A 14,763-nucleotide genomic window follows, 5' to 3' on the forward strand; every position below is an offset into this window, starting at 1 on the left:
AAAACTAAAGAGGTGCCGCTAACTTCATGAACATGAATCACCTCTGAACTCAGTCAAGCAAATCTGCCTGCAGAAGAGGAGGCAGTTTTGTGTTGACTGTCAATGCTGATGTCTGTCTTACAGGAGTCCAGACTTGTAAGGAAAAGGTGCTTCAAATGCGGACTAGTAGCCTCTCAAATTCCCAAAGAGCATCTAAGGACTGGCCTGGTTTAACTTCCCTTGCTCTAGAAAGGGTTTACAATGGGACCAGCAACAAGCAGCAGGGGAACTGGAGAGGACGTTGCTCCGAAAATTTAGAAGAGCAGATGAATTATTATTTGAACTGTTGTGTGCCTTTCAAAAAGAACATTTCCCCTCCCCACCCGCCAAATAAACTCACCAAACACCCCAGGCCATGGGAGCCTTGCTATAGAGCCCTAGGCTGTAATCAGAGGGAAGACAAATTTCTTTCCTCAGATAGAGAGATAATGATAATAAATCTGAATGAAAGGGAGCACGCCAGACCTCGTCCTACTAATGGAGGGAATGATACTGTAGCTGGAGGGCATTACTGCCCTGACCTAGGAGAAAAAAACTCCTGTTCCTGGCTTCTGGTTCAAGACCAGGATGTCAGCAGCAGGCACTGGCTCAGGAGTCAGTTGTTGGCTGTAATTACAGCTTCCCTCCCTCCTGGCAGCTGTTTGGATGTGCAGCCCGACCCAGAGTGTTCAGTGTGGGCCACGGTCCCACAGGTGACTCCGTGCAGCTCTGCCCTGTGCTCCAGCCATCCTGCACCTGGGGCAAGGGCTCACTTTATTCATCTGCAGGGGAAGGGCAGGGCCTGTATTTTTCCTCTGTTCTACAGTTTAGGAATAATTGATAATGCTGTAGAGTAGAATTGCTTACAGAACTTCTTTCCTTGTCCCTCAGTCCTATCAATGAAATTAGGCATAGCTTTTGCTCCATGTCTCCCTGAAAGACAAAGGATTCTCCTTCAGCACCAAAAGCAGAGGAGCTCTGCCAGGTTGATGCCACAGCAAGAGATGACACAAGACAGAAAGCCTGCTCGGATCAGTGTGCGGTTCCTACCTACCCTGATGCTGTGTGTCTTTCTGGCACTTTGTCTAAAATTCATTTAATTCACCAATGGCATTTTAGGATTTCCTACATGTGCTAAATTGTAATAAATGACATCCGCTGATGGCAAAGAGGATTATGGAGGGTAGGGCTGCCTGAGACAGCCAAAATCCACTGGAGATTGAAAAGGTGTGAGCAGTAAATAAAAGGAAATCCTGGATCACCATATAGTGTTCAGCTCCCACACTTTGACCTCCTTTGGTCCCTTCTATATTTTGTTAAGATCGTATTTCTTTATGCGCTGCCTGGCTTAAAAGCCATCATAAATCTGTGGCGTGCAGTAAGAATAACAGGGAAGGCACCGTGTAATACAAGGGGCTCTAATTCCATCCCAGGCACTCAGAGGGAGCTGTAAATCAGTGTGGAGAAGCTTTAGACGGGAGAAGTGGGGCCAGGGCTGGGAAGGCAGCCGCAGCCTGGCCCCATCCGCCCTCGGGCTGAGCCCACCTTCCTCACCGGGGCGGGGAACAGCCTTCCTTCCCCTGCTGTGCTGCAGGGAAGGGGCTCACCCTGCCCCACAGCCCATGCCCTCTGCCCTGGCCCTCCTGGGCTCCAATTCTCTCCCTCCCTCAGCCATCAGGGGACCTAAACTAAGGAGAAACTCTAAGTATCCAGTGAGTAACATATCCTCCGTGTTGCTGCTGCTGAAAAGCATGGTCTGCTGCCAACCCAGAGCACAAAAAACCACCAAAAAAGAGTTCTTACAGTTCTTCGGCCTTGAACAGTGGCAAAACTACTTCAAGTACTTTTTGGGAAAAAGTGCACCTACCTACCTTTGGGGGAATAACCTGTGGGATGAGCCACACGGTTCATGTATCACGGCTTGGAGCACAGCCCAGGCGTCGCTCACGTCGAGGTGTTTGCCTCCCCGGCATCATCTGTAAAAACCAAGTCACACCTGCTTGGCCCACACGTGGCCAAACCACAGCCTGTCTCCCAGCTGCCCCGGAGCTGTCTCCCAGTCCTGCCAAGGAGCTCGGGCAGGACCAGCCCTCCCAGAGCCATCTGAGCTGTGAGCTCACCTACTCACCCAGCTCACGCGGACGCAGCTCCGCCACTGGAAACCTGGGAAGAGCTTGAGCTAGGGATATACTATCACATTCAAAACAATAAAATCTTTTTCCTTGCTCTAGTGTGAAAAAGCCTAACCCTAAAGTGGAGGCTTTCTGAGGTGGACTTTTCTAATACTTGTTTTACTCAAGTTTTTATAAAAAAATGTGAATGATCACTTTTTTCTGCCAGACAGCAGAACGTGATGAATGTCTGAAATGTAATGTATTTATAAGGTTTCTTTGTGCTACAGTTAAAACCTATTAAGCTTTGGAAAAGCTGAATTGCAAAGGGGAACAAAATGGAAACTTATTTGTCCATTTGAACTTCCAAACTCAGACTCTAAGATTTGGTACGACGGGGAAATAAAAGGTGAATCATTGAATCCTGGGCCATCAATCATTTCATTTTACCCATGGTAAACAGGAGAAAAAGGGAGAGAAAAAGAAAATACAACCAAAGTTGTGAACATGTTGAAACTTCAGGGGAAATAAGTTACCATGTGGTAACCATGGGTATCCTACGCCGAACCTCAGCAGAGGTCACCAGAACAAGCCAGCAAACCAAACCTAAATAAAAATAGGACCTATGGGATCGCCCATCTGATTTTCACATAGTCACTGCTGCAACACCATTTGTCAAGCTCGCAGGGTAGTTTTTTACCAGATGTGAGAGAGACAGTACCAAACCCAGGCTGAAGCCAGAGAGAAGAGCATGTATGCTTCCACAAGGGAATAATCTGCCCAGGAAGGTCTGTAAAGTCCAGTATTCCACTGAAACCTCCCAGATCCCCCAGTGCTGCAAACTGTGTTTTAACAGTTCCACAAGTGAGATGTTTTTGTCATCAAAAGCGAGATGTTAAAAGGACCTGTCTTGCTGTGTAAAGGAAGGATTAAACTGCCTTTTCTCCTATTTTTGGGTATATTTTGCATGTGGGAGAACAAGTTCTATGTGTGCAACCAGACCCATCACCTTGCCGTTATGTTCCCCTTCTTCCACAGATTTATGGTGTAAGTTCGTGTTCTCAAAATATCTTTAATGGACCCAACATTTTCTGTCCATGGATTTCCAGGTGCGGTTTGTGCCTCTTAGATAGCAGAGAATTCTCTTTGGGGGTCATTAAAAGTCATGAAATGAGCCTGCTTATGAGAAACTAAGGGACCAGTCTGGTTTTGGGTTTTTAGTTCTCATTCTTGATTTTCACTGTTACAGCTTTTTACTTGCAACATAAAGCCTACCTGCTGAAGAAGTCACGTGACTCACCTGGTACTATTTGTAAAACACTGTAAGATTCCTGAGGGAGGGGGAAGTTGAACAAAACCAATGCATTGCTAGTAAAATCTGTTGCACTCAGATGTCAAGGAAATACAAACATCCTGAATGCAACTTTGCAGCATTTTTGGAATCACTTCCCATAATAGCTTCATTCCATTCAAATGAATCAGAAACAAAACAGATTGAGAGCAGACAAACTTTGAAATAATTAAAAATTCTTTAATTCAATTTTTCATGATAAAGACTTTTAAAAGGATAATTATTTTGCAGGCAGTTACTAAAAATCTACATTTAAAATCTAAATGTAGAGCAATTAGTGACAGGATAACAACAACTGTATCTAGACTTACTTTGCTGTCTCAGAAGTACGTCTCAGTATATTTTAGCTCTCATTTCTCTGCGAATTAAGACACTGGTGTTGTTATGCTGCTTATCAGGGAAGGCAGTAGGTTGTATAGTTATCTCCTGATTGGGGCAAAATCACTACCCTGAAACCACACAACCTACTACCTCATCCTGTTAGAGCATCGTGCACATCTTCTGAAGGAAACCAACATTTCACCATTTGCACACACGTCCTATCCCACCCACTTCTGTAACTGTGGCCTGCTGACCCTTCCTCACAGTTCTACTGGAAGTCAGTCAGAATGGGTGAGGTGACTCCAGAGACATCACAACTGCAGTGCAAACACTGTCCCTCCCAAATTAGCAATATGTAACAAAAAGCAAGTGAAATCAGGATCCAAAACTGATTAAAGAGATCTCTCACTTAGGGCTCAAGCATTTACCAGTTCCAGGGCAGAACATGAGCGACTGGAAGATATCCTCTTTGGTTTTTGTCCAGCTCGTCCCTTTGCAGTTTCTCAAACAGCCAACACACAAAGTGGATTTAAACAGCTGCTGACTCCAAAGTGGCATTTTCTGTTGACCATGGACACAAATGCCAGAAGGTAGAGAAGTGGGTCAGCTGTTTCCAGAGGGCCACTCTCACGGCAGCACAGGAACGCTGGGCATGAGCAAGTCCACTGCAGACTGGGAAAAGGGCTCACTCACACCCCACCTTCTCTGAGAAAACCACAGAAAGGAAATGGCTTTTGGGCCTGAATGGGAAATAGAGGAATCTAAACACTGTAAGGACATTTGTGTACAAGAGCCAAATGCAACGTACAGACAGAGCCAGGGAATGTTACAGTTGCAAAATCTCTGTGTTGTCTTTCAAAGGCACATCCAGCGCCGGTATCACAGCCACTTCAGGAAAGACAGTAGATTGTATAGTTATGTGACAGGCAGGGCATAGCCCTAAAACTATACAACCTACTACCTCACCCCAAAGGACAGTCAGACTCTGATCAGATGAAGCACAAGCTGTATTCCCAGACAGCTGGATTGCTTGGTGACAACCTAGAAGACAAAAAGCTCTGGAGACAAATATTAGCAGTCTTGAATTTGAAAGTTTGCTATATACCAGACAACATTCTGCTTAATGAGCTCTAGTTTCATGTTTGAAATGTTTAATAGATTTGCAACTTGTGAAGTCATGTCAGTGACAAGATACACAAGGGAAAGAGGATACAGCATTCATTTTTAATAACTGCACTTGTGTACTTCCAACTCTGACACAACTGTATCCTATCAAACCAGTCTGTCACTCTGGGAACAGGCACTGCTGTGACTCAGAGAGAGGATACTGACTTAGAGGGATTGTACAGCATGCTCCTAGATATTCCTCTATTATCCTAATGGGGAAGAGCTGAGGCTCTCTAACTGAATTTCCTAAGTCCCACATGAGTAAATCCCTAAGACTGAACAAAGGCTTTCTCAAGACTGTGAGGAACTGTTGTGGCCTACTCAAACACCACACTAGTCCTGACTGAGCATAACCCAGCTCTGAATTGAGCACCAGACCAACAGACCCTGCTGGACCACATACACCTTGCTCAGGGGGGTTAGCAGAGCTGCCACTACAGCACCAACTACTGTCACCTCAAACCTGTGCTGCAGTTTGAGGGGGTTGTTATTCCCCACCACATGGTTTGACGGACAACACTTCACATTCAGGGCAGATCTAAAGAAGTGGAAATCTGAGGAATCAGTCAGTATTGTAGTATAAATACTGCTTAAATAAATAAGTAAACCTTTAAAGTAAAAGGTACCATATAATTCAATCAGCTAACTTCCCTTTTGCTAAGTCAACTAAGGAACACAATAACTGATGCACCCATCAGCCCCATGCAGAGAAAGGAAAGCAGATCTTACCCCGAAGGTCACACTGCAGGGGACTGAAGCCATCTGCCCTGGCTTTCAGCATCACTGATGTGGGGACCTGAAAAGAGAGGAGCAAGACAAAACACACCCATCTCAATGGCATTTTGCTGCACACTGAAACGATTATAAGGTGGGAGAGAGCACAGGGAAAAGCCGAGAGCAGCTTTCTTCTCGAGGAGAACCATGCACAGCACCAGCTTTCCCATTCACTTTTACTATCACGGTTCCACTACGGCCCAGGGCAGGACCCTGACTCAAAAGAGACAGGCAAGAGGAAAGTAGAGTGAAAAGAACAGATTTTTTTGGATTGACTTGAGTGTTAAGAGCATTGGAGAGACAAGCAGAGAGAGGTATTAGCTCCTTCAAGGAACAAACACTTTTAAATGAAGCAGAGAAGGAAGGAGAATGCAGATGTCTGACCAAATTAGATATCAATGTGCTAACTATAAAAGCCTGTACCATCAATGTCAAAGATCATTTCACTGCGGGGGCCTGAGACCATGTGCAGAAAGAGGTCACTGGTTGCTGGGAGCTGCACATGGTGCCGTTTGTGCACAGGGCAGGACTGGTGCGACTCTGACCACGCTGAGGTCACTGTGGTGGAGAAAACACTGTCCAACCCCGTATTTCACATCTTGGAACCTCAATGCCCTTGTAGGCCAAACAGGATACACACTGTAATATTCTTTGTAGGCCACACTGAAGGAACAGCTTCAGAGATTTCAATATCTCACCCATGTCAACTGTGCACGACTGGTAGCAGAAGCCACTCCCTGACCACTGTCAAAGAAATCCTTTGGGAAAGCTCTCCAGCAGAAAGCCTGACAGTCTTCTCTATGTACTGAAGGGTTTTAAAGTCAATTGCTCTCAGAATAATCCTCTGAAAAACACCCTACCCCGTGCCTCTGGTTCTTAGATAAAATATTTAAAAATAAACATCATCTTTGTGCATGCAGTCAGAGACCTCAGTGTTCTTCCTAAGAGCCAAGAACTTGCATTGGAGCTTTGGCTAAAAATCTGTGCCATTTCAGCAACCTGTGAGTTGTGCAGTCACCTCTCAGGAAGTGCTTTCTGTGTAAAATAAACCCTATGCTTATATCAACAGAACCATATTACATAACATAATTGGAGGAAAGCTGTGCATTGTGTGATTGACTTCAAAGTGACACTTTTGTAAGCATTTACTTTGAAGTGGAAGGATTAAAACAACATAACTTCTCAGAGTAGCAACTCTTTATGCTGGATGGTACAGCGAAACCAGTTCAAAGGACCAGTCTGGCACTAAAAGGATGATTCACAGTAGTGAAAAGCCCAAACTACCCCACAGACCCAACCAACTCCAACAACAGGGAATTTTGGATGAAGAACCTACACTTACAGCTGATTCCAGAGACTCTAAGAAGAAAGACAGATCCAAATAGTGGCAAGCTTCTGGAAACCCTGAGTATGTTCCAGGGATTTCACTGCCTGTCTTTAATATATCTGGACTTCACTTTCAGTTTCAGGTGCAGTGCTAGGTGAGAGAGCTAAAAATATTCACCCCTGTTGAAAAAAAGGTGAACTTTTATTGACCATTTCTAAAGGATGCTCTTATTTGCTATGATAACGATCTTAAAGACTCTTTTCTCTAGGTGCAGCTGATGTAATGTTGCCTTAATATATATTTTCCCACAAAAATAGTAGTTTGTTAATTCATACAGATATTGAGATAATTATTTGTAAAGTACCATAAACTCTGTGTAATACTATTTTCTGTAAGGTCTGTTATTATGGGTATTAGTAATACTCATTAGCAGACAAAACCAGAAAAGAATGTGTTTTATCCAACACCTAAAATTAATTAGTCTTCTGCTCTCACATGCTGCTCATAAACTTATTTTAATTGACTTAGATCACCAAACAAGGATGAACTTTAAAATACTTAATGAAAGAAAAATGCATGTTCATTTTCCTTCTATGAAGACGACAGGCACAAGAAATAACTATCTGGCAAGAGTTATGCTTCTAGTTTAACAACTGTTTAATACTAGGAAAAATATGACATTTCCATATTCCAACTCTCACTGCTCACTGAAAAATGTCTTGGAACTGATGTTAATAAGTACCTCAACAGTCACTTTTAAAAAGGCACAGGGCCAACCAAGTCTGCTATTTCTGTGATGTTATAGGGAAGCAGACAGTTTTAAAGCAGGGTTGTTATATAATTAAAAGCCTTACTAATGAACAGGCTCTTGGACAGCACAGAACAACCATTTTACGATCTCTGAGCACCTTCCACACAAAGCCTCCGGAGGATTTCCAAAGGCTGAGTGTCCCTGGGCTCCCAGGAGGAAGGGGAATGCCGTGTGCTCTCAAGGGCACTGTGATTCCACAGCAGGGGAGAAGAGGGCCTGGAGCCCCTCCAAGGTGGGGACATTCCCCAGCAAGGTGTGAGGCTGGATGCAGGACAGGTCAGAGCTATCCAGTCCCTCTCCATGTAACAATTACCTTGGCTTCCCAAGTGGTGCAGTCACCACTCTGCTCCCACAGACTGAAAATGTCACCAACGTTTGCTGGCAAGAGCACTGTGGGGCCAATGGCTGAGGATCTGCTGTGGTGGGTGCTGCAGCCAAGGGGAGCTTTGACAAATTCAACAGGGCCTGGATCAGGCAGCAAACTGAATGGCCACATCTTTCTTTCTGGGCAGGACTGTGCCAGAGCAGTATCATGGCAAGGAACTTCCCTGGAGATTTTACATAGAAATTTCTTGGTGGAGGGAAGGATTCAGTTTCCTTGGATCTGTGTATGACAAACTCCACACACAGTGTTTTAAAATATATTTTTAGATGAATATAACAAAAATGACACACTGCCTTGCATCTTCAAGAGGTAAAAAATATTCTACAAACACAGATGCTGTGACGCCTGTGAAGTACAACATGTATCGTGTCTTACCCATCACTTAAATATAGCTGTTCCTAAAATGGCAAACAACAGCTCTTTGCCCAGTTGTGAAACTTCCCTGTAATTTAATGATACAGGACAGATTCTGCCAGAACTTCAGGCAGGCACAATGGGGAAAACTCACAGGACTGAGCCTGCACAGCCTCCTCCTCCATTCTGTGGAGGTGCCCAGGATTTCCTCCAGGTTGGCTCGGGGCTGGGTGTACATGGAAGGTGTTCTGCACCATCACAGGCACGTTCTACATGCATGTGCTGGGCATTCCATGGCCCTACTGCTGTGAATTGCCTTGCAAGTCAAACAGATGCTTCAAAACAGAATGCATTAGGGAAAAGACAGTTTTCCATCAAAAACACACCTAATTTTTCTTGGATGTGGGATCATGTCTTCTGCTTATGCAAACTGCAGTATCTACACGGACAAAATTGTTATTTTTCTATTGCACTCATTTCTGCTATTTTTTGCTTATGTACTATGAATGCTAAAAAAGCCATGAAAGCTGGTATTCCAGAGGATGATGAAACACTCAATACCCCAAAGCTTCCACTAACACAGAAATTACACCAGGGCTAAGCACTGGCTGCTCTGTAGATCGCACTTGTGTTCCTAAGCAAATCAACGTTTCAGGAGATACATGGTTAAAAAACAAACTTCAAAAGTTTATTACTCACTGCATCCCTGAGGTCTCCAAGGCAGAGGTGAGGACCACCAGATCCTAATGCCCAGAAATCAGGGTGAGGCCACAGTCCAGGGGAGATGAAACCTGTGTGCAAATAGAGAATCCACTGGGTAAGTGAGGTGCATCTTGTGAAAAACAAATGTTACAAGTACTCTTGATATCTTCCCATGTGTAAAAGCAAAAGTGCAAGGGCTGGATTACCTGTGAGATGAGCCCAGTAAGAGAAGATGAAGCTGTGACAAATTAGGGATTTTTTTTGTTAGGGAAGGAGCAAAGAGAATATGTCAGTTCTATTTTCTCTTGGCAGTCAGAGATAGGAAGCAGCAAAGGGGCATAGAACACCTCTCAGAGTAAGCATTTGCCACACATTCATCAGTTATCTCCACGCTCTCAGGAGGATTGTATTGACACAGATCACACTAAAATGAAATATTAATCCCGACCCCCCAAATATTCACTCATTTCAGGATGCTGAGCAATGGCCCATATTTTTGAAAGAGTTGGACTCGCCTAACTCAGCTGACATGACCCAGATTTGCCTAAACTCTGAACACAAAGCTGGACACTTCAACGGAGCACCCTTATCTTTGGTTTGATATGCAGTGTCCAGCTCTTCCAAACTGCACCTTTCCCACATCCCCTCAAACCCCATGAAAACAAACAGCTGGGCACAGTCACTGATGCAGAGAGCACTCACGATCACAGTCACCCAGTCTCTCCAGCTAAATACTCAGACATCTCACAAGCAATATCTGAGTAGTGGTTTTCATTATTTTTGGATGGAAACCCCCTTTACTATATAGAGAATCTTAAAAAAGCCCTCTGAATTTTAAGGCAAGCAGATTTCACTTTTTAGTATGTGCAATTCATACAGTGTCACACCTAGCCTATGTGACACCGCCGAGGAAGTGTTATTTATTTCAGTTCCTGACAGAAACCAGTAACTAGAGTCGCATCTTCTTTAAAAAAAACACCATTTCCAATCTCAACACACTAATTCCTTGAAAATTTTCTTTAAAAAGACATGCAATAAACTAGTATGTGCAAGTTCAAACTTAATCAAGCTCCAAGAAGGAATCTCTGTCAGGGTAAGCCTCAACAAGAAACTAAAATTCATTTTGCAGAATGCAGCTGTGCCAATAACTATAGTTGGTAGAAAAATGTCTTCTGGCCCTTGCCCCATAAGGCTTCCATTTTAAATTTTAGCCTTTAGTGACATGGAGCAGCTGACAAGTAGGAATTGGTAGTCTGGGAGCCAGGATTAGACCAAAGCTCTGAATGACCTAGAGTTACATGGATTTTGCCTAAAGTTCTGTATTTACATTAATGCACACTTACATTTGCCATCACCACAAACAGGATGAAGCACTCAAGTGCTAACCAAGAATAAGCTTTGTATGATGGCAGACAAGCAGAATCCATCCTTCACAAACTCCATTTGTCACAATCACTTTAGACCCGCAGCATGGGAAATTGTGGATACCATTATATGGAAAGCTGGCATGAAATCACCAATCTGTGTTGTATGTTTGTTTTAAAATATTGTTACAAGCTTAAAATCCATTTCCATTGCAGAACAACATTCTGGGGTTTGGACTGAATTTGGGCTCAAGCCAGTGGGCTTCGTTCAATCTGACAATCCATTAGCAGAGGCCTGATGTTCACATACATTAACCCAGAGAAGGCATTTGTACAGGTATTGCAAACCCAAACTGCAGCAGCCTGCTTGTTTCTGGTTCCTTCTGGGGGGCAGGGAAGGTGTGAAGCCACAGCCCCGATCAGACAAGGCCATTTACAAGAGCAATGACTGTCCTGTCAGACATTTCCATGTCCCTCACCGAGGGACACGCTCTCCCTGCCTCCCCTGCCTCCGGAGCTGCGGGGCCTCCCCACCTCGCATCCTGCCTGGAATCCCCCTCCTCTGCTGCCAGAACTGGGCCCTGCCTCTTGCACACCTCCAGCTCCCAGGGACCTCCAAGAATTTGCTGTGACAACAATGCTATCAAGTTCCCTTTTTCCTTTCGGTGACTGTTTTTCTGTGGTTACCAGCACCGACTTCTGTGCATGGCAACAGCTTTGTCACCACCCTCTGACACTGTCCCAAGTTGTGTTATTATTTAAGAAGCACACACAAGTCCCTTTGTCACGCTGGCTTTGCCTCTGCTCCGCTCAGTTATTTTCCATTGGGAGCTCTCCCCGCTGCAGGTGACAGGCACGGACAGGGCCCATGCCCAACCTCCTGCATGGGCTAGCGAGCTCCCCAGCCCACACAGAGCCCAGTCACACGATCCTACAGCAAGGGGGAGCCCCTGAAAACGGCCCGATGTGACCGTGTGTGGGCGCACGGGCGGTGGCACCGAGGGCACCGCTGGCACAGCTGGCGCTCCTCAGGGCTGGCAGGGCAGGGCTCGAGTGCCAGACACACAGCACTGCCCCTCTCGGCCCCTCGGGTGGCCAGGCCTCGCCGCAGACTCATCGGGCAAGTCTTTGTACCCGAGGCTGAAGCTTTCGCTGGTTATACTTCCTGAACGGACTCGAAGTGGTGGCAGTGAGCAGATCGCTGCCAGAGCTGAGGTGTGTTAGACTCTCTGTGTCCATTATTCATGATGCTGTTGCCACAGGCCCTAATTTTACATAAGTGAAAGTCACAGGAGAACTGTTAGGATGAGCGGCTGGGAAGAGCCCAGGGAAGGAGTGCCTCGTCAGTCGGTATTAAAGACATAGTTCAGTATTACAGTTTCTGTTTGTGAAGCCTCTTGGGAGTTGAAATATGCAATACATTTTCTCGGAATAGTGACAAGCTGAAACCTAAAATCTTGAAGACAGTCTTTAGAATCAATTTCTTCATGTCGTCTGCACAATTCCATTCTAATTCCCCACGTATGAAAAATACATAACCCCTCATCTCCAAATTCATCTGCCTTACAGTTTCTTTTAGCTCCTATTTAAAAACTCCTAAAATCCTATCTTAGCCATTTCTCTGCGCCTGCTCTGGGATGCCAAAGATTTCAAAATTTACAATCAGTCTGGCAAGGAGCAGATTATACATTCTCTGAAGACAGGAATGTGCCCATTGGCAGCATCAACTTAGCAATACAGCAAGAAGGCCCAGTGAAACTGAGATAATTGATTCCCCTCCCTTATCAACATAAAAAATAGAGTCATATAAAAACACCTGCTTTTCTATCACACAGCATTTATAGCAAACATACTGGACAGTATTTCAATATTTTCCTGTTGGGGAAAGAAGCTGCAGGCACAGAATCCATGACATGTAAATTAAGATTTACTTCACAAGATGTATCTTAGTTGTGAAAGTAGGTCAAGCATTTAAGGCATTTCTAGACTCTGTCTCGAAGTAAACATTCTGAAAACATTCTTATGTGTATAAAATAATATTTTAATTATTTATCAGATTTCATTCTCTAAGAACATTAAAGAACGGGTATTTCTAAGAGTCCTCATTGGGCAGGGAATATAAGTACTTCTCTGCAACCTTTTATAACTTTAGGTAGTGCATGCTTAGTTCTTAATGGAACAGCACGCTTGAAGCACACCACAAACAAGGGTGATGCAGTAGAAAAAGATGATGTGTGAAGATCCCAGGCTGCACACAGAGGGGTCCTGACTAAACCATATCATGAAATTTTCAAACGTTTCCTACCTTGTACTGTTTTGGGACTCTTGGAATTTCCTCAAGACTGGTGTTGGGTATTTGTTCACCTGGCTATGAGCAAGTTATTCCATAAGCAAAGTTAAAGAGAAAAAAAAAAAGGTAGTGAAAGTAAGAAAGCAAGAGAGCCTATGTGTTTGAGATGGGAACTGAGCTTCCAGGCCAGAACATCTATCAAGAGAATCTAAAAAAACAGAGGCAATTTAAGGCGGCACCACTATCAATTTATCCACTAGGTGTCACAAAATAATCATGCAACCAGATGAAAAGCAATTATATGTAAAATGTGTCAGTGTACTACATCAATGAAGTGCTGCTTTGAAAGGGAATCTGTGATAAGAGCAGATGCAGGAAAATGTCATGGCTCTCACGAATATGCAAACTGTCAGCAGTGTATGGGAACCTGAGCCATGACACACAAAAGCTGCTGCTAACCACAGTGTGTCACGGACTGGATTCACACACACGCAAGTGTTCCTGGAAAAAAACATCTCCCCAAATCCTAAAAGCAGTGGTAGCAGCCCTCAGAATGGCAAGCCTTATGTTTCTTGCTTTTTAATGCTCCAGCTACTAGACTAATGTATTATGTCAGATTCTCTACAAATATATAAAAATCCATCACACTACAGAGAAAACACTGCAAGAAAATAAGTTCTGAGGGTTAAAATGTAAGAGGAAGAGAAACAAAACCACATTATTAATATTAGTATAAAATCCACCACAAATGCCAAACACTGAAATTGGCAATAACCTGTGACAGACACTCCTCAGATCCAGATTGTTCTTTTGGAAGGGTAGGCTTGAAAATTACCAAATGGTTCTGTAGCCATTATTTTCCAGAAATTAGCCTCTACTACATTGGCAGTATTTTTGTTCTTAAATATTTCTGGACCATTTTAAATTCATAATTACATGTACACCTGCACTCATCCAAAACACTGAGTGCATTAAAGGATTAAGGCTGGGCTGTTGAAACAGGCCCCTCAGTTTCCAAAATGGTTTTTTAATAACTATTTAGTAACTTTTCCTCAGAGTTGCATAAAATTTTTACAGGCCAAGTGGACTCCAGTGCGAGTTTATCATTATCTATATTCACATATAATGCAGACAGTTAAAAATATTGTAATCAATAGCATATGCAACTTCATGAACTAGAATAGCCTGGTTCCTGAAGAAGAGGAAACATACCCTGAACGTTTTTTATCTCACAAACACAACAGTAGCAGGGCTATATATGCTCTGCTGCCAATTGCCTTTATATCCAGCCAGCCCAAGCTGTGTCAAACCCCTGCCCCCTCATCAGACATGCAGTAAAGGAGCATGTGCCCTACCACAGCAGTGGATGTGTACCCTGCAGGTTATGTGTTTTATCCTGGCTGTAAAAAGCAAGCTTTTCCAGGCTGGAGGCAAGTTCACGTGATAAAGTTTGGATTTTTTACACGGTCTGTCTTTTTAAGATGTGCTTTCTAAATGTCAGAGCCAGTCAACAGTTTCTAAAATTTGGAAATACTTTCTTACTTGGTGATCACCGGAAGGAAGCTTTTCTTTGCTGCAGTTTGCCCTTTTTTTTTGCAGCAACTCAATTAAGTACTTGTGCTTACAGGAACACAGGCACAAAGCTGAGAGGACATACTGGGGTTTTTTGTTTCCAATACTAGCATAACTTCAATGTGTCTATGCTAAAGGAATCTGATATTGTGAAATACACTTTCAGAAGAACTCAAAACATTCTCTTAAGTTCTCCACACATTAAAACCATTATCT

The 14,763-nt window shown here is 43.8% G+C and overlaps 1 protein-coding gene across 6 annotated transcripts in view; it reads right to left on the reverse strand.

Annotated features, from left to right (window-relative positions):
• The window catches only part of PPARA (peroxisome proliferator activated receptor alpha), a 117,705-nt gene that overhangs the window by 50,079 nt on the left and 52,863 nt on the right, over nt 1–14,763 (reverse strand). For 5 of the 6 annotated variants that reach the window (XM_039386584.1, XM_027742511.2, XM_039386580.1 and 2 more), the window contains exon 1: nt 1,890–4,220. The gene's annotated coding sequence lies outside the window, so the exon portion shown is untranslated. The other variant, XM_039386583.1, reaches the window with a different exon arrangement.

Source organism: Pipra filicauda, unplaced genomic scaffold (assembly GCF_003945595.2).
Source record: "Pipra filicauda isolate LSUMZ 115617 unplaced genomic scaffold, ASM394559v2 scaffold493_size893225_pilon, whole genome shotgun sequence".
NCBI classification, from domain to species: domain Eukaryota; kingdom Metazoa; phylum Chordata; class Aves; order Passeriformes; family Pipridae; genus Pipra; species Pipra filicauda.